The sequence below is a fragment of the Aulonocara stuartgranti genome, assembly GCF_965226115.1.
Source record: "Aulonocara stuartgranti genome assembly, chromosome: 12".
Taxonomy (NCBI): domain Eukaryota; kingdom Metazoa; phylum Chordata; class Actinopteri; order Cichliformes; family Cichlidae; genus Aulonocara; species Aulonocara stuartgranti.
This window is the reverse complement of record NC_138948.1, coordinates 6607978-6631767: the sequence shown is the minus strand read 5'-3', so window position 1 is coordinate 6631767 and position 23790 is coordinate 6607978. Positions and strand designations below refer to the sequence as shown.

The 23790-nt window shown below is 39.9% G+C and overlaps 1 protein-coding gene across 1 annotated transcript in view; it reads left to right on the top strand.

Moving 5' to 3' along the window:
• The first annotated feature begins 980 nt into the window (after window positions 1-980).
• hs3st1l2 (heparan sulfate (glucosamine) 3-O-sulfotransferase 1-like 2) overlaps window positions 981-23790 on the top strand; it is a 30489-nt gene continuing 7679 nt past the window's right edge. The window contains exon 1 of the mRNA XM_082554387.1: window positions 981-1377. The gene's annotated coding sequence lies outside the window, so the exon portion shown is untranslated. The remainder of the gene's footprint in view (window positions 1378-23790) is intronic.

The following is a 23790-nucleotide window of genomic DNA, read 5'->3' as shown; positions in this document are numbered from 1 at the left end:
TGAGTGGGGGTCTTCTCAAGGTTAAAGTGATGCCTGTCCCTTTCAATTACCTGTCAGTGTTCATTCAGACATTTTCTCTGTGTTATTGCAACATGTTCAGGTATTGATTTGGACAACATGTTTAAAGAAAATCTACTTTTCATGAAGTCCATTTTCTCTGTAATTGAGTTATTTTTTAAAGGAACAAAGCTGAACATTATCTTCTCCAAACAAAAGGATACAAAAACAAGTTATTTCCTTTTGATAGCAGCCAGACATATTTTAATACAATAATGGATTTTTGCACTTGTTTTATGGAAATAAGGTTTAAAAGGAATTATTTTTTGTATTAATATTTAACTGTTTGCAACTGTGTTATTGTTTAACGGCTGATTCTCTGACTCAACATCACAACATGAACCAAAAAACTTTAGATTTGCTCTGTTAGTCGCTCTCCACAGCAACTAATAAGCAGCATGTCCCTGAAATGATTTGAAAAGCGAAAAGCTTCCTTTCTCTTTCCACCTACTGCTTCGCTATTCAATTAAATGTCTTTGCATATTCAAAGGCAGAAAATAGATGGCAAATGCTAAACCATTAAATATTTTCACTGATATGAAGTCAAACAAAATACAGAAGCTCACAAAGAGAAGCCAGTCAGAGATATTTGAGTTGTTTTGTTGCTTTTGTGCTGTTTCGTGTCTGCTCTGTAACTTATTTATGATTCGGGGGACTTGCAACGGCAAACTGAAAGGGGGGGATATGAGGAGGGAGGACAACAAAAGAGAAGGTTAAAAATCCAGAATCAAGCAGGAGGATCTGCTCCGGTCGAATGGGTGCTGAAAGGAGGGAGATGGAAGAGGAGGACTGGAAATGTTTTGCTCCATCATGAGCCCTTCAGCGTAATCAGATGAAAGAGCAGACCTGATGTGAAAGCAATAAAGAAAAGAAGAAAAGAGAAGCAAGAAAGAGAAGGAGAGGGGTGTTTCCCTAAAGGCGGAGATGTGCTTGTGTATGAACTAATCTCCCTCTCTCCCTCTATCTCTCTCTCTCTCTCTCTCACACACTCACAGACACACACTCCCTCCCTCTCTCTCTCACTCTCGCAGTCACTCAGTCAGTTGCAGCAACACACTCACCGAGATCGGCAGCACAAAGCAGAGTCGCTCTCTTACCAGCCTCCAGAAACACACACACCGACACACTTTGCCGCGGCACGCACACACAAGCTCAGACGCCTCCACGCACACCTTCTCAGTGACGGCCGTGGAGCTGAAGGAAAAAGGAAAGGAAGGAAAGAAGAAAACAACACCAGAGAAAGGAAGACAAGAAGTAAAAGAAGAAGAGAAAATATCCTGAGAGAAAAACAGGAACAAATTTAGATAAAACTTCACTCAGGTAAGACCACTTTTTTTTAATCTTTCCCTTTTTACGTAGAACTAGTTTTCATATTGAAACTGAAAAACCGACTCACATACACAGCACAGAAAATGTTGAGTGTAACATGCACATAGTGTGAATAAAAATACACACTGTGCACCTGACTCTGTACCAGCAGGCTCACGTGACCTCATGTCTCGTTTTTAAGTTTATGATCTTTTTATGAAAGACTTTTTTATTTGTTCTTTACCTGCGGGAAAGGGCGGTAAAACTGCAGAATTAAACTGCAGTGAACTTTTATGTTGTGCATTTATAGAAAAACAGCTGCATAAATGATCTCAAGGGTATAATTTTGTGTGTTTGAAACATGTTTTCTGTACTAATTTAGAGTAAGAACAAACTTCAGAGGAAGTAAAAATCTAATAAAACAGTATCTCAAAGATCCTTTCCATAGAGTTTGACAGCAGTCGTGTGTCTCAGAGAAGAACGTCTCTTTATAACTTGCGCTTACTAAGGTTACAGATTAACACGGAAACTAGGCTCAAGTATCATAAGTTCTGCAGTGCCAGGACACAGTGTCATATCTTTAAGTTAAAGAAGTTAAAAGTTTGTGCAGTCCAGTTTTGAAGCCTCTAATTTTACTATGTCTTTTTTAAGACCATATTTAAATGTTTATCAGCTAACAGCAGCAAGCATGGTTACAGAGTTGTTCCCTAATTTGTGCAAAATGTGGTATATTTGAAATGATATATTTTTGAATTTCACTCACCAGTACCAGAATATATACTTCTAGGGCAGGCTGTTAGTACAAATAATCAAAGTTCAGACCAAATTATTTATCAGATAATTCCTTTAAAATGCTCCAGAAAGCCACCAACATCACAAACATGACCATGATGTCCATTGAGTTACCCAAACGGATGCCTAAGAAATAGTGGCATGTGTTGGTGTCTGTCAGTCAGGAGTAGCCATGCCTGTAATAACGAAAGGGAAAGGAATATTTCAGCTTTAATCGAATTTAAGTTGATGAGTCAAATAAATGAGGCCAAAATCACTTTTGCACCACCTGTAAACTGGCAATTTTCAGCACTATCATTAGCAAATGATAAATGTAAAAATCTCATCTTGAAGTCTTATATTGATGACTGTCTGCATCTTAATGTTTTTAACTTGAATATTTTGAGGGATTGGTGGATCAGACTGACAAAATGCTGGGTGATGCTCACTCAAATCCCTGAAAGCTAACAGCGACAATTATTTATCAACCACAAGATAGGCCCACCCCCAATTATACCCTGGTTTACCATTATTGGTTACTATCTTTTACAAATTGTATATTATGTTTAAATAGTGGAGTGAGCTGAAGGGTTGTTTTCTCATACACTTTTTTGTACTCAGATTTCTTTTTGTAGTTACAGTAGGTGCCCCCTGCTGGCCACCTGAAAGAATGCAGGTTTAATTAGCTTTCACAGTAGCTGAGCATTTAAGGAAGTGAAGGATTTGGTAAAGGCCGCGATAGCTTCATTTGTCAGCCCTTAAGCCACCTCCTGGCTTGTATGTAGTTAACAGCTTCTTCTCCTTATACTATTGTTATTTCACATCAAAGACAAAGGCTGAAGAAAAAAAAATGACTGCATATGAGCTTTTAATCTGTGGTGCTCTCCAACCAAACTGTAGCCAAATATAAGACAGTTTTAGCCACAGCTAACTCCTGTAGTACCGTGCTTAATGTAATGTGAAAACCTTTTTATTTATGGCGTATAAAATGAAACACTTGATTAGTAATAGCCACCTTTATTGACATGTGCAATATCCTTTGTCCTCCACTTAGTGGTGTTTTTCTGTGCTCAATTAACACATTTTATTTGCATGTCTGTAGCATACTGTGAACACATGACTGCCTAAAACAAGGGAGTCATTTTTGTTCAGGAGCATGCCACTCCCAAATAATTTGTTTAAGTGGTACCAGGAAAGATAGTTCCTGCTCTGGTACATCTGAACAGTCAAACAGTCTGTAAAAAGACAAACTGGAGTGAATCCAGGTCACAGAGTCTGTGAAAAGATTGAGTTAGTGTGTGTGTGTTGGTTTGTTGAGCTTCACTGTGTTTATAAGAAGATAAGACAAAAAAAGAGAAAAAAAGAAGGAACAAAGTGGGAAAATGAATGAATGAACCCATTGTCTAGTGTGTCCGTGTGTGTGTCTCTATGTGTGTGTGTGTGTGTGTGTGCTTAGTCAGGGGGTGTGTTTTGCACGTCACAAAACAAACTGAGCAATCGGTGACATGTGAGAGGTTAATGTTACACCAAAATGTGTCCCGTCTTGTAATCAAAGAAATCGCATTAAACGACTCGGTAACAATAACAATATTCGCAGAAACATTCACATTAGCAAAGGCTGCTCTGGTAACATTTGGTAACAGTGTTGAACACTGTAAACAAAGACTTCTGGACTTCATCTGTTCATAGTCAGAGTGATTTTATGCACTGGATTGTCTGAGCACCGAGTGAACTTTAGCCAACATTAAAGGTCAGACTAACAGAAACCTAGAAATCTGTGACAAATGATTCCAAAGTACAAATACACAAGTAGCGTAAGGATAAATATGGAACACACTTATCACTAAGATGTTAAACAGAACCCAAACTTCTGCTGCTGCTGATGTAGACGTAAAAAACAAAACAAACTATAGATCAACTTAACAGCATCATTTTATATTCTCAAAACAAATCTCCTGCATTGATGCACACACTGCAGACATCTCAATATCTTTTCCACCTGTTGACCCACCACCAAAATAAAAAGCTGCTTCATAATCTATAAATCTATAACTATTAAGTGTCTATACTGTTGTTCTATGAGTTTAGATGTGTTGTTCTTCTAACTTCTGTCCTCTTTAGTCAGCAACTTCAAGCCTGGCAAAATAACCACTAAGGATACCTTTGAGTAACATATCACTGTGTGGCAAATACATTAGAAGGTTACCTAGGCGACCAGCGCTTGGTATATCCGGTAGCACCAGCTATGAGCAATAAAGCAATGTGCAACAAGCGGATTACCTCCTGTGTAAACAAACAAGTGCACTAGCTGTTGCAGGGCCCAGAGAAGAAGCCACTGTTGTACTTTTACTGAAGGAGAGCCATATAATGTTTTTGTAGGAAGGGCTTTATTTCACACACAAAATGAGCAGCTTCTCTTTTTCCAAAACAGGCTAAATAAAACTGGCTAAATATATAAGCATTGTGCCTTCACAGCCATGGTACAACATGGTGCTGAAGAAGATTTTTAAAAATAGAAAAACCATGAAGCCTAATACACTAGCTTAGTTTACAGTTTATCCAAAATAATATATATAACATCCAAACATCAAAAAGTGCACATATCCCAGCATCGCATCAGTTTGTTGGCAGTTCAAAGTGAAATAATTATAATGACTGGTAAAGTATTCTTAATGTGTGTTCTGTGTTATAGTAGCAGCATTTCCAGCAGACTAAAAGAAACTTAGCAGCACATTAAATTCAGCTATAGCGATATTTAAGGTATGGCTTACCAACAAAAGTATTTCCCAGCAGAGAATGTATAATGAACTTCAAACATGCTGTAAATGAAAGAATCAGTGAAAACATGGCGCTGTCAGCCGATTTTAAAACAAAACCTCAAACATAACCTGCTCCCATTCAGGTTATATGTTTAGCATAAGTTAGCATGATCATTTAGCTCGGTAACACGAGTGCTACTTTCATGACACAGAAAAAACTCAGACTTTAAGCTTGACATAGCTCGCTAAGCCATCTAAAACAAATAGAAACTGCTTTAATATTTAATATTTAAAACAAACCACTGATCCTGACCTGAGGGAATCACAGCCTCGCTCCTAAACAGTTACAAAGTAGCAATGTCATTTATTTGAAGTCTTCCATTTTTTTCTCAAACTAGTTGCTTGAAACCAATTTTGCCTACTGTTTGGTGCTTGGAGTGTTTCTGTTTGTCAGGGTTCCTGGGTCGGTGACCCAGTGTTTTCAGTTCACACTCACTGTTTATCTACTGCCTGTTCCACTTCCTGTTTTATTGTGTTAGCCTTGGTCTGTGTGTATTATGTTCAGTCCTCTTCCCATTATCATTAGTTTATTATGTTCAGCTGTGTACTCACCGGTCCCTCATTATCATCATTATCACCAGCCTGTGTATTTAAGCCCTCTGTTCAACCCATTCAGTGTCGGGTCATTGATGTAAGTCTGATGTCGTCTGTATGTTCAGTCAGTCTTTTGGTCATTCATTCATTCATTCATTCATTCATTCATTCAGCCAGCCAGCCATTTCCTCCCTCTGTACTGTTTGCTCGCTCCTTCGGCAATAAACATCCACCTTCACCTACCTGCCTGTGAGTCCAGCGTTTGGGTCCTCCTTCTCTCATCCACGACACTACCGCTGACACTGTTTAAAACAGCTGCCTGCTGTGAATGATAACACTGTTTTGAGAACAGCAAGAATGAATCAAAACAGCAAAGTTTTGGGCCAGAAAGCAAAGGCAGTGAAGTAAAGTTGCTACAAAGCTCATCAGACCTGAAGGAGGCTATAGGTTCTCTGTGGGTTTGTCAATACAGCTGCATGGCTTAGAGAAGCTTTAACGTACATGACAAACGACAGCAATTAATGAATAAAAAAACAACGTCAAGGACTACCACGTTAACTTTCTGCTGCTCAATGTGAACGTCATGCAACACTTTGACCAAACAAAACCACTGATTCTGTTCAGAACTGCTCAGGAAACAGTGCAATATCAACATGAAAGACACAGAATTCAAGACAGCTCCCCCGAAAAGGGACAGAAAATTTAAAAAGTAATAATAACAAATGACAAATTTAAAGCCCAAGTGATTTTACACACAGTGCTTCAGAGAGACCAAAACAAAACGGGATCACAAACTGCCGAAACAATTAAAAGCACAGATGGTAAAGAGGCAAATCAATTACAGAGTGATTAGAACATAAAACACTGTCCATAAAAATGCGGACGAGCAAAGCAGCAGCGATAAATTCTGCACCTTAAACTGATTTTATGGATTTTTAGGCTTTTTTAATTTTACTTCACACTGTTTTCTGTTTACCTCTGTGTAAACAGGGAACAGTTTGGAGGAAATTACACTGGTGTAATTTCCTCTAAAATCTGATTAAGATTATGTACTTAGGAAGCTTCACTGCTGGAGCTTCTCAGTTTGCTTAGACAAAATTTGGCGGAAAGCTGGCACCTCCCAACTGTGAAGAGAGGTAGAGTTTTCATAACTGTATTCTGTATTTGTGCTTTTATAAAACAAAGAGACAGACAGAAAGAAACAGCGAGGGGTAGCTAGGAGGGGAGGAGGGGTGAGAATTAGGGATGAATCAAGCAAAGTTTGATGGAAACATGGCGAGACTGTGTGAGCAGGAGCAATTTGTTTGAAAAGTAAAATGGATCTTTTAGAAAATTAGGATTTTTTGAGAGTGAGATAAGAGGTCGAGAGTAACACTGACAAAGACGTTGTGTGATATTAAAGGGTAGATTGCTCATGCTGGTGTGTTTGTGTGAGTGAGGGGGTCTCTGCCACCTTTGCTAGCAGAGTACATTATGGCTGTTTGGGCACATTAAGGGGCATTAACTGGAGGAGCAGCCCTGAATAATACATGGCTTTTATTTATGAGCAGAGTGCAAACGTCCTCTGAAGCACCCTAAACCAGGCTACACACATGCAGTCATGCTTCTGTCACTTCAGAGGACATTGCTTTGGCTTTCATTAATTTTCTAGAGACTTAACATGAAGCTAATCGTAACTGATACCAGGCAAGCCTTCTCTTTATCCAAAACCTAACCTTATCCTAACCAAGCCGTGATATTTAATTATTTTGTCACAGTGAGTCTCTCCCCACAATATAAAAATGGAGTTATGTACTGTCAGCATGAGTAATGTGCCTATATGGAAAAACAATTTGCAAAATTATGTGATTTTGAGTGCTTGAACAAAAAGGTGATACATCTGTGTGTGTGTGTGTGCGTGTACAAGTTTCGTGGCAACATTTGTGCAGGTCGACACAAAAAGGTGACATCAGACAATCAGTGCACTCCACTGAACAATCCTTAGGAGTAATAGGGAAGCCAATGAGCCCATTTATAGCTCACACACTCCCTCAGACACATTTACAAACTTACACACTCATAATCAAAACTTTTAAGTGACATTTTCATGATCGCCTCTTCTCAGAGTTTTATCTCTTCAAGTGAATTTCCTCCTCTCTTACATACTAATTCTATTCCGGAGACGAGATATGACTTGACAAATCTCAGATATGACTGCAGGGAACACAGTCATATGAGCTCAGCATGAGTGTGTTCATATCAAATTGGTGATCTATGGTTTATTGGGGGTGGATTGGATAATGGTTTTTTTTGTTGTTGACATAATTAAACCCATATTATCAAGGTCAAGCTTCATTAGTTGTAGGCAATTATCCACAATAACATATAACAAATAACCCATTTTCTGTAACTAGGTAATCCACTGCAATGAATTTTACATCATGTAGTTAGTGAAGAGAATAATGAACTAGAATAATCATGAACAGATGGACTTTGAAAAGCTTTTTCTTGGTAATAGGAGGTTTGTCATAAATTTCAGAACTCTACCCACTAAAAAAGAAAAGAAAAACATAACCAGGTTTAAAATTTCAATTTCAAGCCATCTTTGTGCACATCTGGACATCCTACAGAGAAACTGCTACTTTTAAATCTCCTTCTGGCCACTTGCATGTGTGCTTTTTGATTTTATCATAAATCAAACCAGTATGGATATCGAACAACAACTTCTATGTCAAAATGACCCGAAATACATATTCATAATCACATTTTACAAACAAGTCTTCAATAGAAGACGGCGTATGCCTGAAGGCAGAGTATGAGTCGCATGCTTATTGTGGGTATTCATCTCTTTTTTGGGTTTTTTTTTTTGGACATTCAGTGGGTTATGCATCATGAAATTCATCCTGCAGGGCAAAACCGTCAATGCCAAGTTCTTACTGTTATGTCCCGAGGTGCTGAGGAAGAACATTTGGTAAAACCACCTGAACTGTGATGTATGCAGTCTAGCTAAGCACCCTGCACACTGTTCACCAAAAAGAAAGAAAGAAAAGAAAGGTTGGCGTTTGGACACGCTGAAGGAGATCCAGTGCACATCACAAATGCATTACAGCAAGTGTTCAAAACAGGACCTCCAGGGAGATAAATAGAGCAGCAGCACTGGAAACAGTCCAGAGGTGCCCAAGGAGACGACCTTGAAGGAAAGAGAAGCCAAAATTTTATTTGTTGCTGAATCAGAGAAGTTTATGATTTCAACAGAAAGTATACATACAATATTGTGAAATCAGCCCTCCAAGTTAAATAAGCATGATGAAACACTGACATGAAAAGCATATTTTGGATTTAGTCACTACTGATGTTTTAAAAAGTTAGAATTCTTGAATCTAAAATACAAAAAGGCTAATCTAACAATTGCTTTAATAGGATGGAAAGAGGTAGTTCAGCAGTTTAAAAAAAGCTAAATGTTGAACATTATTTGAATAGCTGTCCTTCAGTCATCATAATAAAGCAATACGGCCTTGAGAATATGATTTCTCTGTAGTCCATTTTGATATTTTAGATTATAAAGACAGCTGGAAGCATGGAGGCTAATATGTCTCTTTCATCTTGACTGGTGTTACATTTTTTATTGCATTGGTCACACAGCAACAACAAGAATGAGCCCTTTAAGTTTTATTGCATTATAACCATTGATTATTGAAACTGCTACAGTTATTCTGTATTTTATTTATATAATTGAATATTATATGCAGGATAATTTTCTTAATGCACCTTCTAAACTGAAGTGGTTAGCTAGAAACATGTTGTTAATTAGCTAAAAGCATACAAACCACTGTGTTCCTTTAATGTCTTTATTGGCTGTCTTATTTCGGGATGTGGTGAGTGGTTTTTAACCCTCTCAGGCTCAAATTAAGTTTTTGTTGCTAATGCACAAAGGAATACCTGCAGTGGTACTTCTGATTAAAAAAAACTCATAAAATATGTATGTGGGGTAATCAGGTTGTTAGCTTTTAACTGTTGCAAATCTGCAACGCCTGCCTTGAGAGGGTTAAAGAGCTGCAGCTGGAGGGAGGCCAGGTCAGTGTTAACTGTATTTGCAAAACCTTGGGGTAGGAGGTCATCAGCCTGGCAGCCGGCCGCTCTGTCAGGGTGAAGGTTCACAGCGACTCTAGCTGAGCAGGAAAATACACACAAAAAGTGGTTGTTACACCTCTGAGCGCCTCTGAGGTGACAAGAACTCCTGGTGGCAGGCAGATGGACACAGATACACTCTTTTCTGTTTCCCCCTGTGCCATCTGGAACACTCTTTCCTCCTGAATTAATATATTATTGACATGCATTGCTATGCTGAAGTATAAGAGTAAAGTAAAGTTCCCACCTCAATCCCTAATATAGAATCTAGCCGAAGGGTTTATGAATGAAGTGCAATTTATTTAATCATGTTCATCTAAGAGAAACTTGACAACAACTAAAAGCAATTGACTTCTGAGTGAACCAACAGAGATATCTGTAGTGCTACTTAAGCTCATATATTTAATACTACTCTAGCATTAGCGCACCCTAAAATAAGGTTAATACGTTCCTTCACCTTAAAGGGAAAGTTTACCTGAAAGTCTAGTCTAGAAAGTCAAGTTGTTGTTTTTTTTATCTGGCCTGCAGTGATATTTATCCAACTAGACCAGGGATGGGCAAATAATTTTCCCAAAGGGCCACATGAGATGGGACTGCTGTTGAGAGTCGCACCATGAGAAACTGGGACTGTTGTGGAGGGTCGCACCAATAAGCTTATAAAAAGATAGCATTAATAGTGAGCACAGTCCAGTTCAGCTTATTGGTGCAGCCCTCCACAGCAGCCCAGGCCCGAACTAGATTGTTTTCGTCAGATTTGCACAGTTTTTGAGATATCGCCCATAGAAATATTTGTTCTCTTAAATATTTTGAAATGTAGAGGTCACTCTGCCAGAAATATATTCATATTCTCTTTGGCTGTGTCATCAGGTCCTTGTTGGAAATGTTTCTAAAAATATTGTTCATATCCTGTCACAGTCACTAGCATGTGCATGTTTACATGGGTCAGTGCATGCTTCTTACTTCACAGTGCCGGGATGTTGTTCAGCGGAAGGAAAATAGTTCCTGTATGAAACTGCTTACACCAAGTTTTTAGATTCATTTTAAGTCAGTGAGTCCTGATTTCTGAAAAGAGACATTGCGGCTGAGTTTCCAAATATATATTAAGAACCATCAGGTGAGTGACATGTCTACAGCTGATACGTTCAAAACTGAGAAATGTTATATTGGTACTAGAGGATTTTTTTTTTAAATCATCCATATTAGATTTTAGGGTGAACTGTCCCTTTAAACTTTAATGATTATATTACGGGTGCTTGCATTTTGTCCCTGGAAACAAAACAGGTCACAAAACTATGTCTGCAAACAGAGTCGCATCCCGGCAACATGAGTAATAAAAGGGCCACGCAGAGTTTACCGTCCTGCAGACATTGACGTGATACATGATCTTACCTCAAAGCTAATGGCTGAAATGAAAACTCCTCTTTGTTATGACTTATGGACTCGACGTTCCTATCAGTAAGAAATGTTTTAGAGTTGCAAAAAATCGAAATGAAAGAACTGAAATTTTGTGGCAAAAAAAGACCTTGGTAAAGTTACTGTAGTAGTTTAGCTCTTATACCACGACTGGTCACCAGCTCTATTTCCTGACGATGACTGTGTGATATATTCAGGAACAGCTACTGTGCTGAATTAAACTGTAAACAAGGCTGTGTTTATTAATTAAACAGCCAAAGTTTCGAACAGATTCCAGGGCTACATATTCTCATACTCTGGCCCACACACTGTATTTCAGCTCTGTTAATTAATACTGCATTGATCACTGGAGGGATTTTTTCCTTTCACTTGGCCTTCTGCTCACAGAACTGGGAGGTCAGCTACAGAGCAGTCATTCTGGCTGGCAAGTTTTCAGTGAGTAGCTGAAGGGCACATCAGCAGGATGAGATGTCTGTCAACACACTGGGCTCGAGCCAAAGTTTTCAGGCTGAAAGATGATCTTCCCACTCACCATAACAGGAACATCTTTCTTCACTTTCCCTGAGAGGAATACTGATGCGATTAGTGTACTAGAAAATCTCAGAAAGTTTTCCAGCAAATAGTTACAGCAATCAAGTGTAAAGTGTTGTCTACTTATGACATGATGCAGTGTTTAACTCTGCGTGTTTGAGCCAATATGAACAGTTGCGTGGTATACGAATCGGATGTGCTCTCACCCCAAAGTGTCAAACACTTTGTGTCTTTTGGAGCAAGTGTCTTGACACCTTGCACGAGCCATCTGTCCTCTTTTAAAGAGCTTCAAAGTCCATATTAGGAGGCTGGATTGATGTCTGTACAGTAAATCAGATGTTTTACAGTAAAGAGTGTTTCTCCAGTTTCAAAGGTTTCTTTCTTTTCAAGCTGTTGCTGCACCTCGCTCTCTGTAATCTGGGAGCTGCTGATGTCTCACTTAAATAGCAGTAAAGACTGAACTACTAGAACGCACTACACAGACCAGGTTTAAAAACAATTCAATTCAATTTTATTTAAACAGCACCAAATCACTATTACAGTCGCCTCAAGGTGCTTTATATTTTGAGGTAGACCAGGGTCCAGCAGAACCAGGGTCATCTGCCATGACCAGTTAAGGTGAGGAAGACAGGACAAAAGACATGCTGTGGAAGAGAAGTGTATCAACACATAGTGAGTGGAAAAGGTGCGTCATGGGAATCCCTCAGCAGCCTACACCTACTGCAGTGTAACTAAGGGAGGATTCGGAGTCACCTGATCCAGCCCTAACTACATTTTTTAGCAAGAAGAAGGTTTTAAGCTTAATCTTAAAAGTAGGGACAGTGTCAGTCTCTGGAATCCAAACTGGAAGCTGGTTCCACAGAAGAGGGGCCTGAAAACTGAAGGCTCTGCCTCCCATTCTACTTATATGTTAGGAACCACAAGTAATCCTGCAGTCTCTTACTGTTGCTTAAACCTTGTGGATCAAGCACAGACACAACACAACGTGTCATGCATACTTTGGCTTTAAAAAATAGCCATATTTGACCCTGGAAATGACAAAAAGATGGGGAATTATCACTGAAACAAAATATTTCTAATATTCATCATGCTACTCATGACAGAGGTCAAACGATAACAACATGATCAGCAGGAGCCTTCAAAATATCCCAACAGGGAAGTTCTCATTCCATTGTGCTGACAGGACTCCAGCGTCCCCCCCACGCCTCCTGGTGTCCTGCCAGTTATAATCAATCAACCCAATCTCCCATGCATCGACCTGCTATGTATAGTAACAAAGTCATTAGGATTGAATCCTGGCTCTCTCCCAAAATTTAAAGAAAAAGTAACAAAGCAAGGTCATAGGGGGCAGAGATAAAGAATCCAGAGGGAGGAACCATGCTTTAGTTTTGTGGAGTGACCTTGATAGATTCCAGACAGTAGGAGGGAGTTTGCAATCTGGGTGGCACCACACGTGTGTGCGCGCAGTTAGTGATGGCTCTCATTAATTTCCAGTCGCAGAGACCCCCTGAGGATGGTGCGTGCATGTGTGTGTATCTGTGCTGTTGTGCTGTGACAGAGAGGAAGGAGGAGGGTGTGTGTGGGCTAAGTAGGAAGGCAATAAAGCCATTTAAGAGTCATAAAGTGCTTGGTCAATCAAAACCACCCCCTGCTAGGCACCTCATGTCTGCCTCTGATTTTGTGTATGTGCATGTATGTATAAATATGATACTGTGTGTGTGTGTGGATATGTATGTGTGTGTGGATGTAAGAAGAGGAGTTACAAAATGCACTGATGGGTTTCTGTGTATCTGGGGAAATGAGCCTGTGCATCCATGTGTGCTTATATTTTTTAATGTGTGTCTTTGTGTGTGTGCGCCAAAGGGGTGAACGAGCCAGTCTGGAGAGGCAGTGGGATGCTGTGCTCAAAGAGAGAAAGAAAGGCAGGCAAAAAGAAAGGATGCATCACCATTGGATTTGTGTGAAAATAGCAACACAGCAGATGCAGTGATTAGAGTGCAATTTGTCTGGATACATCACAATGTGTTTGCGTGTTTGTGCGTGCAAATACATGTGCATGCATTTGCACCTATTTCTATGCCTCAGCCAGATTTTCAGCCCAATTTGAAGCCTCTGCAGGACTTCATGTCCATTATGTATTTCTTGTTCTGCTTGCAGATACTCTTTTTTTTTACTGCTTAAATTGCCAAATTGTTTTACAGACTGATTTGGATTCTTCCACAAGAAAGAGACAATTCTACAGTTTTATCCAGAGCCAGAAACTTTTCTTCCCTGGTTTGTTGACTCATTAGCTCACTTTAATGGTGTCATTTGTAAATACGTCTGTTTTGCCAAGCACAAATGTACAGAAACAAAACTCACAGAGGAACAGGAAACATGCCAATTATTAAAAAAGAGATGGGAATATGATCAAATGGCTGAACAAGAACACTGCATCATCACATTGTGCGCAACCAGCATTTGTGCCACATTTGTGTTGTTTCTAAATCTAACAGGATAAAAAGTGCATCACTCCAGAGCTCTATTGTGTTCACGCATTCAATTTCTCTATCTGCAGCTTCACACTGGATAGGCTGGGAACAATAACTCTGGCTGCTTGTTTTTCAACATTACTGAAATACAGCTACCTGAAAGTCTTGATACTCGATAGAGATAACAAAGAGGAACTGCCAAAAGAGACTAGAGAACCCTGTCAACAATACTAGCACATTAAACAGAGTAAAATATTGATTAATGCAGGTGCAAGTACCTACCAGGAAGCTCATTATTAATTGACAAGTTCCACATAAACTGCAGCTTGAACTGAGTTACTGCAGACTCTTCACTTGTCTGGTCATTATATTTTAAACACAGACTGTATATACAAGATTTGTGGACTTGCATACTGAAGCAACCATATAGAGGAGCTGGGTGAGTACTATGCTTTTAGCTGCAGTCTGGTTAGCAGATGGCATTGATTGTATAGGTGAAGATACATGCTAGTTAGCGCTAAGTAGCATAGAAATTAAATACGAGAATTCCACTTACCAAAGGTTGTAGTGTTAACAGTAAAAAAAAAAAAAGACATTATTTGCCAAATTTTTGTATTAAATTGCTTCAAAAGGCACCAACAGAACAAGCACAGAGAGAGATATTCATGTGTCTCAGATTAGCTGAGGTAAAGCTTAGCAGGCAGCTAGTGGTTAGTCACATCTGTGTTGGCATCTACCTATCACGCAAGCTTTCAGCCTTGAAATGTTTAGTCAAGTGAAGCATTTTAAAAAACCCGACCACCTGTACAAAGAGAGAAAATTAACTACAGATCCCAAAGTCGTGTCCGTACCTTTTTGTTTACTCTCTGAAGTTGGGCATTTTAATATGAGGGCCTGAATTACTTTTGAAGCCTCGAGCGGTCTGCATCAAGTGCATTTTTTGGCACTCCCACACTGGCTTCATTTTTCAGCCCCAGAGGTTGCTGCTTGGAGGCGACAAGCTGAGCACCCTCGCTGCTCTGACACATCTTACTCATTTCTGTTTGTCTCACAGGTGAATTACTGTCTGTTGAATTCAAACTAAAAGAAAAGCGGAGATTCTTTTATGAAGTAAGGGACTTTGTGATTTGTGCTGCTAAACTGGGTATCCTTCTCTCCATGTTGTCTTTAGGGTTTAACACTTTAGGCACAAATCAGACTAATCGTCCATTTTGGACAACAAAGCCACCAACAGCCGGGATGGTTTATTACTGTCGCCGTAGGGCACCGTTTGGCTGCAACACCACACCAACTGTGGCATCATCTGTACCCACCACCACCCTGTCTCCATCCCCTGATTCCCCTCCGCACCTCCACAGCCTCTCATTTTATCTTCCCCTCCTCCCTCACCTCTGCGCTTTAACAAACTGGCGTCCCTGGGGTCTACTGCCCAGGTGACATCAGACTTAACAATCATTGCTGTGGTAAACTGCCAGCAGGCGCCCAAACACACCTGACGATGCTGGAAAAGCATTTTTTTTCTCCTATGGTATCCCTTTTTATCAGTCACTCACTTTCCTCTCCCCTACCTCCATCCATTAAATCCTCTTCATTTACAAAAACACCATCTGGTTTTTTTTTTCTGTACAGTTTGTAACCCAGAAAAACCACAGTTCAGGACCCAGTTAATATTTGGGCTCATTGGACCATGATGATATTGACCAGACACAACTTGCTCGCCCCATCTGTCAGCTTGCCCTTGTTCCAGACGCCCTTATGTACACAAGTTTAACACTCACATGTACAGCAAATGACACTGAATTCACCCAGAAAACTATTTGATTTATTTGTTGCCCTGGAGCTTCTGACCTTGTGAAGGGGGGACACACCCATAATCCTCCCATCACCCTGCTATTTTACACATCCTGCACCCCGCGACTGTCCCGCTTTCCTTCAGTGACAGTTGGTTAAATCCACTCTGACAGGTCAGACTCCTCTTACTGTCAGACCAAGCTGCCTGTGAGAAAGCCCACATATGTTATGTCTGATAATGTGGACGTATCAGTGTGTAAACAAGGATCCTGGCAGCAGGGTGGGGACAGGGGTGTGAATTAAGGAGGATGTGTGTGGTCAGCGAGCTCAACCACCATTTTAATCCAATTTACCTCAAATAGCCATAAGTGAAATATCTGCTGTGGCTCTGCTGTTTTTCATTTGTTAATTTTCTGTGTTTATGTTTGTTACGAATACCTTAATTTCATTTCAACTTAAATTACATTATGAGGCAATCTGTTAGGCATTTTTGCTGAGACATAACAGTCAAAGGTTTTGATGCAGGACTTTCTGCCATCCTTCCTATCTGAAGGGTTTTTTTTTTTTTCAATTTTTAACATTTGCAACAAAAACATTCTTGTTGCAGATCCGTCAGGACTCTTTTCTCATAAAATTTCCATCACGTACCCCTTTAGAGTCACATTGAGTGTGCATGATACTGCCAGCATAATATGACAAAAGACAAGCAGTAAGTCCACTTTAGAAGACCTGTGTGCAAGAGAGTTAAACAGGAAGGGTAACATGTCTCTTATCATGTACAGCTGTGGTCAGAAGTTGGCATGCATCGCGCATGAATGTCATCGTAATTTGGGGCTTTTAATGATTTCTTTGGTGGAATGATTATACACCATAAATCAGCATATACAGCAGAAATTTGAATACTTTAAAAAATAAACAGCAATTGGATGCATACTTTTTAATTTTGGATTTTCTGCACATGGTCTATTCACTTAAATCTTTTAAGTGATGTATTTTAACTTTACAAGGCTTACTAACATTTTTTTAGTCATCATCTCTTCCCTATCATAAAAAGCGTTTTGTTTTTTTGGCATCACTCATTCGACTGACCACTATTGAGAACAAAGGGAAAGTCCAAGGAACTCAGTGTAGATCTAAGAAGGAGAATTGTACATTTATACGAGTTAGGAAGATCTCTCTGAGTCATTTCAAAACAAGTCCAAATTCCAAGATCATCAGCTCAAACAACTGTACTGAATACAAGTTTTTCGATTATGCCACCACTTTTCCAAGATCTGGATGAAGATCCAAACTTTTACCAAGTTGAGAGTAAATTTATTGGGATTTTCCAGAAAAGCAACTTAAAACTGCTGGAACACCAGCATGAAGTTTTACATGTTTGAAGGAGTAAAGGTGAATCTTTCAACAGTGTAATAGCTGTTAAGCATGGTGGTGGCAGCATCATGGTTTTGTGTTGTTTTGGAGTAATTGGTAGCAGTACATTGCACAAGCAACTGGAATAATGAAGAGCTACCTCCAAATCCCTCAATGTCACCTCAAATCAGCAGCTAGATGGTTGGAACTTAGACAGGATTGGGTGTTCCAACAGGAAAAAGATCCCAATCATGCATCAAAAATTGTTTTGGAATGGATAAAGCAGGCTAGCTTTATTGTATTAGACTTCTGGAATGACTTTTCCAAAACCAAAAGCCTCATCCGAACTAAAAATTTGTAGACTTTGCTTTAAACCAATATAAGTGCCAGGAAACTAACCAATTTCAATGAACTCTGCCAATTCTGTCAAGAGGAGCAGTCAAATATCCAGACAGAATTATACCAGAAGCTTATTGACGTCAACCAAACGTGTCAGATTGAGGTGAAACGTGTTCAGGGACATTTAACCAAATATTAAAGTATTAGTGAGGGTCTATGTATATGTTTTGAACCTGGATGTGTACTTTGACTTTGACGGTACAGATTAGAGAAAATCCAATATTCAACAATAAATTCAAACTTGTTAAAGATGTGTATCTTATAATCATTCCACCATTTTAAAAGAATGATTCAAGGAAATCATTAAATACCCCAAATTACCATGACATTCATGCCCATGATGACTGTGTGTAAACTTCAGACCCCAACTGTACCTGGGTCAGGAAAACATCAGCTCTCCTTCTCTCTCTCATCTCTAAATCCAAATGGCTTGTACCAGGCTTTGTGCCAAGTGGCCCAAAACACACACACACACACAGACACACAAACATGAGTGTTGAATGTATGCCAGTGGCAATGCCCAGACGCTCTGGCCAAAAAACCTTTTAATTAGAGCAAATTTACACAGCCCCTCCAAGCTTTGCTTTTCAGTTTGCCTCTCTCTCTCTCTCTAAAACACACACCACACACATTATTACAGAAACATCTTGCTTTTTTTATGCATGCACACACACAAAGATCCCTTTGATAAAACTGCATTTCCTAATCACATTCCCCCCCAGTGCAGCGCCTGATAAAATAACAACAGTAGAATCCCAAATTCTTCCCCTCCAGACTCAATATTAAAACTCAATATTCATACGCCACGCATACACATCCACACACACAGTAAACACACATCAGAGACGCACACTTTAGTGTTTGATATGGCTGACCCAGATTTTGGCGCGTGCATGGCTAAGGATGTGAGGAGGAGGGAGGATAAAGGAGGAGGGGGTGGGGTTGGTAGAGGAGGGGGCTTACATGGGTGTAGTGCATGTGTGAATGAATAAGATGATAAGCGGGTGAAAGGTAAGTGACTGCCGGCTGCCAGGCCCCTTTTTTTAGTCTAATTTGAAAAGCAGCTGGGGGTTAATGAGTAAAAGATGGACAGACATCAGCGAAGGTCAGCCTGCATGACACACTTTATTGTGTGTTCTGAAAACATCTGGGTTGTGAAGTCACACTGTATTAATAAATAAAATCGAATTTATGTTTGTTTGCTGCCCAGGCTACTATTAGACCACATTTGACACTTTTTGACACATTGTGTTCATAATTGTGTCGTTTCTGTTGTGTAATTGAAGTAAACACTTATATTCGATGAAATTTATTTCCTACAGAAAGCACTGGTTCCCATTATTATACCCATTTGTTAAGCACCAGTTTGGTGGCATGTAGTAAACTTAATTCTGTGCATAATTCCTTTTTAAGTTTTCCCCTATTTCCAACTACTTTGCATGATTCATAAATAACCATTGTTTATCTTAAACTGGATATTCATGCAGCTTCTCTCATCACCCACTGTCAGGCAGAACTTTTCTCTGATTGGCTGCCTTTTGCAAACAACACAAGGTGGGAGGGGCTTCTGCTCTCACAGCTAGTTCTGTGTATGGGCATGTTAAGGATTTTCACTCTCACTGACATAATTTAGAGCAGTATAAATCCTGATCTTTTGGCTCACAGGGATTACTTGTACATAAGCTGCTCATTATTTTGGGCCACGTTTAAATGAGCATCTACCACAGTAACAGTATATATGCAGGGGATAGAAAATAAGAAATATAATAGCTCTTAAGTGAGTGCAAACCAAGGCATGAACTTCTTACTAAATCTCCTGGGCACTCTCATACTGTAAAGCACATGTAGCTCCTATTCTGCTTGTCAGGGTAGCACAGGGGCTATCCCTATCACCTTTAGGGTGAGAGACAAAGTACACCCTAGACAGGTCGCCATTCACTCACATTGTGGGAAGAAGCCGGAACCCATGCAGGCATGGGGAGAAAATGCAGACACCACACAGAAAGGCTCCAACCAGGTGGTGGAGTCGAACTCAGGACTTACTTTAGGCAAGTCAATAGTGCTAATCACCAAACCACCATGCTGCCCACAAAACACATATATCATTTGTAAAAGGTATTTGAAATAGTTTAGGAAGTGAAACAAACTTTGTTAAAAAGTATCTCATTCTAGAAAACAGAAACGTTATGCTTTGTCAGCGTAAATAGTCTTTTCAAATATTGGCATTTTCCAAAAGCTGTCAGCTTCTAAGAGATTCAGAAATAGTAAACTCCTGCTTTAGTGTTTCCACACTCATTTGACTGTGGAGCTTTATTGTACTTTATTTTATTTAGTTTTAAGCTGATATGCACTGGTTGAGCAAAACAATTGTTCTGTACAATGCACGCATTAACTTCTTTAGTTAAGTTTAGGCAACTGTCTGCTTCTTGGGGTTTAGATTATAGTTTGAGCTAAAAAAACAAACACAACAGTAACCTTGTTCAAAAGTCATGCTAAAGGATATCTGCTGCATGCAAATGTAAAGCAAAATAGTTCTGATCATATGTGATGAATTTGGAGATTATATCATCTCGGGATATTTTAAATAACTCTCATATGAAGTTTTACAGCAGAAACAGACCCACGAGGAAGAGATAACAAGGGAGAAAAAGGATCCTGTCAAGAACCTCTCAGACACTTCTTTTTCACCCTCTGCTTCATCTTCCCATGTTCTCTCAGAAATAGATCAAATCTTCCGAGTTCAGCATTTTTTCCTCTGGCTGAGTACCTGGTGCAAGGTGCCTCAAACTACTCACGCAGAAAAACAGAATGCCTGGAAGAGGTGAAACTCCTGAACTTCAATAGATACGGAAGAGGACTTTTCACTTTTTTGTTCACATCTGATGTTTCTTTCATCTTATGCATAAACTTTGAAAGATCTGGCAGCAGATCAGCTTCTATGGGGTTAAAAGGATTTTTGGGAAAAGCAAAAAGATGGACTTGAAGCATTCAGTCTTACTGTTTATTGTCTGAGGCTTCGAGGAAAACTGGCGGTCGGCGTGATCTGGAAGTATGACCGATTGCAGTCTCAGCTCCATCTATTTTGATTACAGACCCCCCTCTGAGTGTTGGCCATCTCCTCTCCAGGCGGGTAATGGGAAAGGGATGGGGAATAGGAACAGCCTTGTTGCATTTCCTTTGTTGTTCTGAAAGGCAATCAGCTCGGCGTATGTTCGCTGTAATCAGCAAGCGTGATTGGCTGAGCAGGACCTGGATTAAAGAAGGTATATAAAGAGACAGAAAACTAAGAAAATGTGTGGGAAGTTTGGGGTAAATGAAGGTGAAACCCAAGGTGAAAAAAGGAAAGGATGGTGAGTAGAGTCTGAAAAAGAGATGGATGGGGAGGGGGGCAAATGAAAGAAGAAAGAAAAAGAAGGAGGACAGAGAGAGTTTTATCAGACTTTCACAGCCTTGGTGATATGACAGGCTTGGCAATCCAAAGCGTTTCACCATGCCACCCCCTACCAGAGACAATCTTCCTGCTGCCTCACACACACAACAACTGTACCTCAGTCTCATCCTTCCCCCCTACCACCCATCTCCTCCCTCCCTGCCACCCTCTGACTCTCTGTACAGGATAATCCCTCCCCCACCCCCAAATACCATCGCTCTGTAAAAAGATATTTCCAGGGGCCTGGATCACTAGCAGTCACATGCTGGGTGTCTGCACAAAAGGCTAAGGCTCTGCACACATGCAGATGACACAAGACACACACAAACACACTCACACCAGAACTTATAAGACACTGGTACTCTCCCCAAATGCAGATGGAAGCATCTGCCTTTCACAGATAATTACACTCCACCCTTCCCCCTTTTCTCTCCTTTCCCCTCCATCTCTATCGTCTGCAGCTTGGCTAGATAACGTGTGTTTGTCAGTATGGAGAATTCATGCGTCATTGGCAATCTTGGCATTGTTGTTGTTGTTGTTTGTTCTCCCTTTGCATGCTGGCTAATGTGAATCACAAGAAGCGATGAGCGGGGAAAGACAAGGACTTGCAATGATTCATGTGAGGCTCATTGAGCAGAGCTGAGAGGCTGCTCATATGGTGCCAATAAAAAAAGAAAACAGTCCAGCCAGTTGCTAAACAGAAATCTCTCAGTTTTTTTAATCCTAAACTCATTTGCTTATTTTTATCATTAACAGGGGACTTGTGCATGCATTTTAATAATCACTGAATGAAGAGAACATCCATGTTAGTTTTTAGTCAATTTTCAGCAAAGTGCAAACTGAAAAAGTAATTTCAATCAGAACCACTGTAGTCAAAAAATAAATAGAAAATTGTGAGTTCTATCTGCATTCATTTTTACATTTGGTGTAGGTCCATTCTGGGAAATCCCCACCAGAGATGAAAAGCCAAAGCACATCAGCAAGACCCCGTCTCAATAAAGCAAGAATCAGTAATATTACATAATGCTGAAAGTCAGAACTGCATAAATGATGGAGCTAGAGGGGAGGTGGGTTTCAAAGTGGCTTGCAGATGTGCTGCAACTGTAGACTGGCTGAAAGAACCTACTATGAGTGTAGAAGGTATCAGCCGATGTGGGCTGTCACTGAAATCAGCTGATTGGCTGGGACTGTGGCTGAGCTTGACTTTGCGGCCACGTTGAGCTATTGTGTGTTTGATGTTTATCTCCATGAAGGTTTAGGTGGAAGCAAAAACTTTTCTCAGTAAAACTCAGCAGACATACCATTTATCCCAAAGATTTCTGTCTTTTAAAGGAACTCCGATTGCAAGTTTGCAAATCTGTCTGCAAGTAAAAGACTCAAACAAATAATTTAGAACCAAGAAATACATGAGCAATATGAAAAATGGATTGCTGATTTGCCCTTTTTGTACTTTTACAGTGTTTTCTTTGGTTTACTTTTCAAAGTGTGCTCCATCACGACATTGAGCCAAACAGCAATAACCTTATTTAAACCTTGAAATAACTTTTAATCAGTGCCGGGTTTTTACATCCGTGGAACTATTTCCCATTTCCAACTGCAATCCTGTGTCATTTTTTGTTCATCAAGCTTAAAAGTTCATTGACTCAAAAATATTTCTGAGCGGAAAGGTGCATTTGTGTTTTATTTATGAGCCGCTAAGAGGCTGCTGCAGGGCATCCCCATTAGCATGGTGCTGCATGTGCTGCTGATCCACATAAACACGCAAGGATTCAAACAACTCAGGAAGACAGAGTCAGGAACAGGCTGAGGAAACAAAGAGCAGAGGTGAGGGTGAAAGATGATGAGTGTAGGTGAGAAGGAGGTGGAAGAGGGAGAGGAAGGTCACGAGGTGAAGTGGAAGCGAAGCGACTTGACAGCAGGGGAATATTCCAGCTTACAGAGAAGTCACAAGGGACTCGTGCAACCACTTAATGCAAGGCATGCGTGTCTCTGTGCAGCGCGCACACACATAAACCTCACTGAGGATTACTTTCTTTGTCTCGGTTGCTCACATACTCACATAAATTGCACATGCCCTACACTGTGATTGATTGGCGTCAGCACGCAGTTTGCCACTTTACATCAAAATCATGACTGTAGGGAATCTGAATCAGGAAATCTTGCTACTTGCTTAAAGCAGCTAATGTATAGGAGCCGGGGATTTTAGTTGCTATTGGCTGAATTATTAAGGGGCTGTAATCACTGAACAGTGTGAGGCTGGAGGTAATAGTCGACTCGAATGTTCTGGTTTTGTACAAAGCGATAAGACACCACAGGAATAATAATAATCACTGCAGATGCAACTTTTTAATCCCTGTGTAATTCTTGAAAATCTTGTTCATCTATCTGAGCTTGCAAAAACGGAGAATATATTTTTCAGTCAAAAGCTGGAACCGGTCAGAATTTGCGATAAAACAACAAAACAACATTCATTCAGCTCAGAGCTGCATATAATAATGAGTGATAACAGAGAGATCATTGTGGCATTATCTACAAATAGTTTGGAATCAAATGAGTAGCTTAGGGCTAATAAATGTGGTTTGTTAGCTGTAGTTTGACTAAAGTTGAATGAGTAGAATTTGGACTTTTTTGACAAAGTGGGCAGATTGATTCAGCTTTCTTTCTATGTCAGTGCTGACATAACCGTCATGAAAATGTACATTGAATATGCATTTTTTGCACAGGTCTAAGATGTTTCTTTTTTATTTTAATTTACATGACTGTACTTAATTTTATCCAATCCCAGTGATTCTTTACAAAAAAGTCA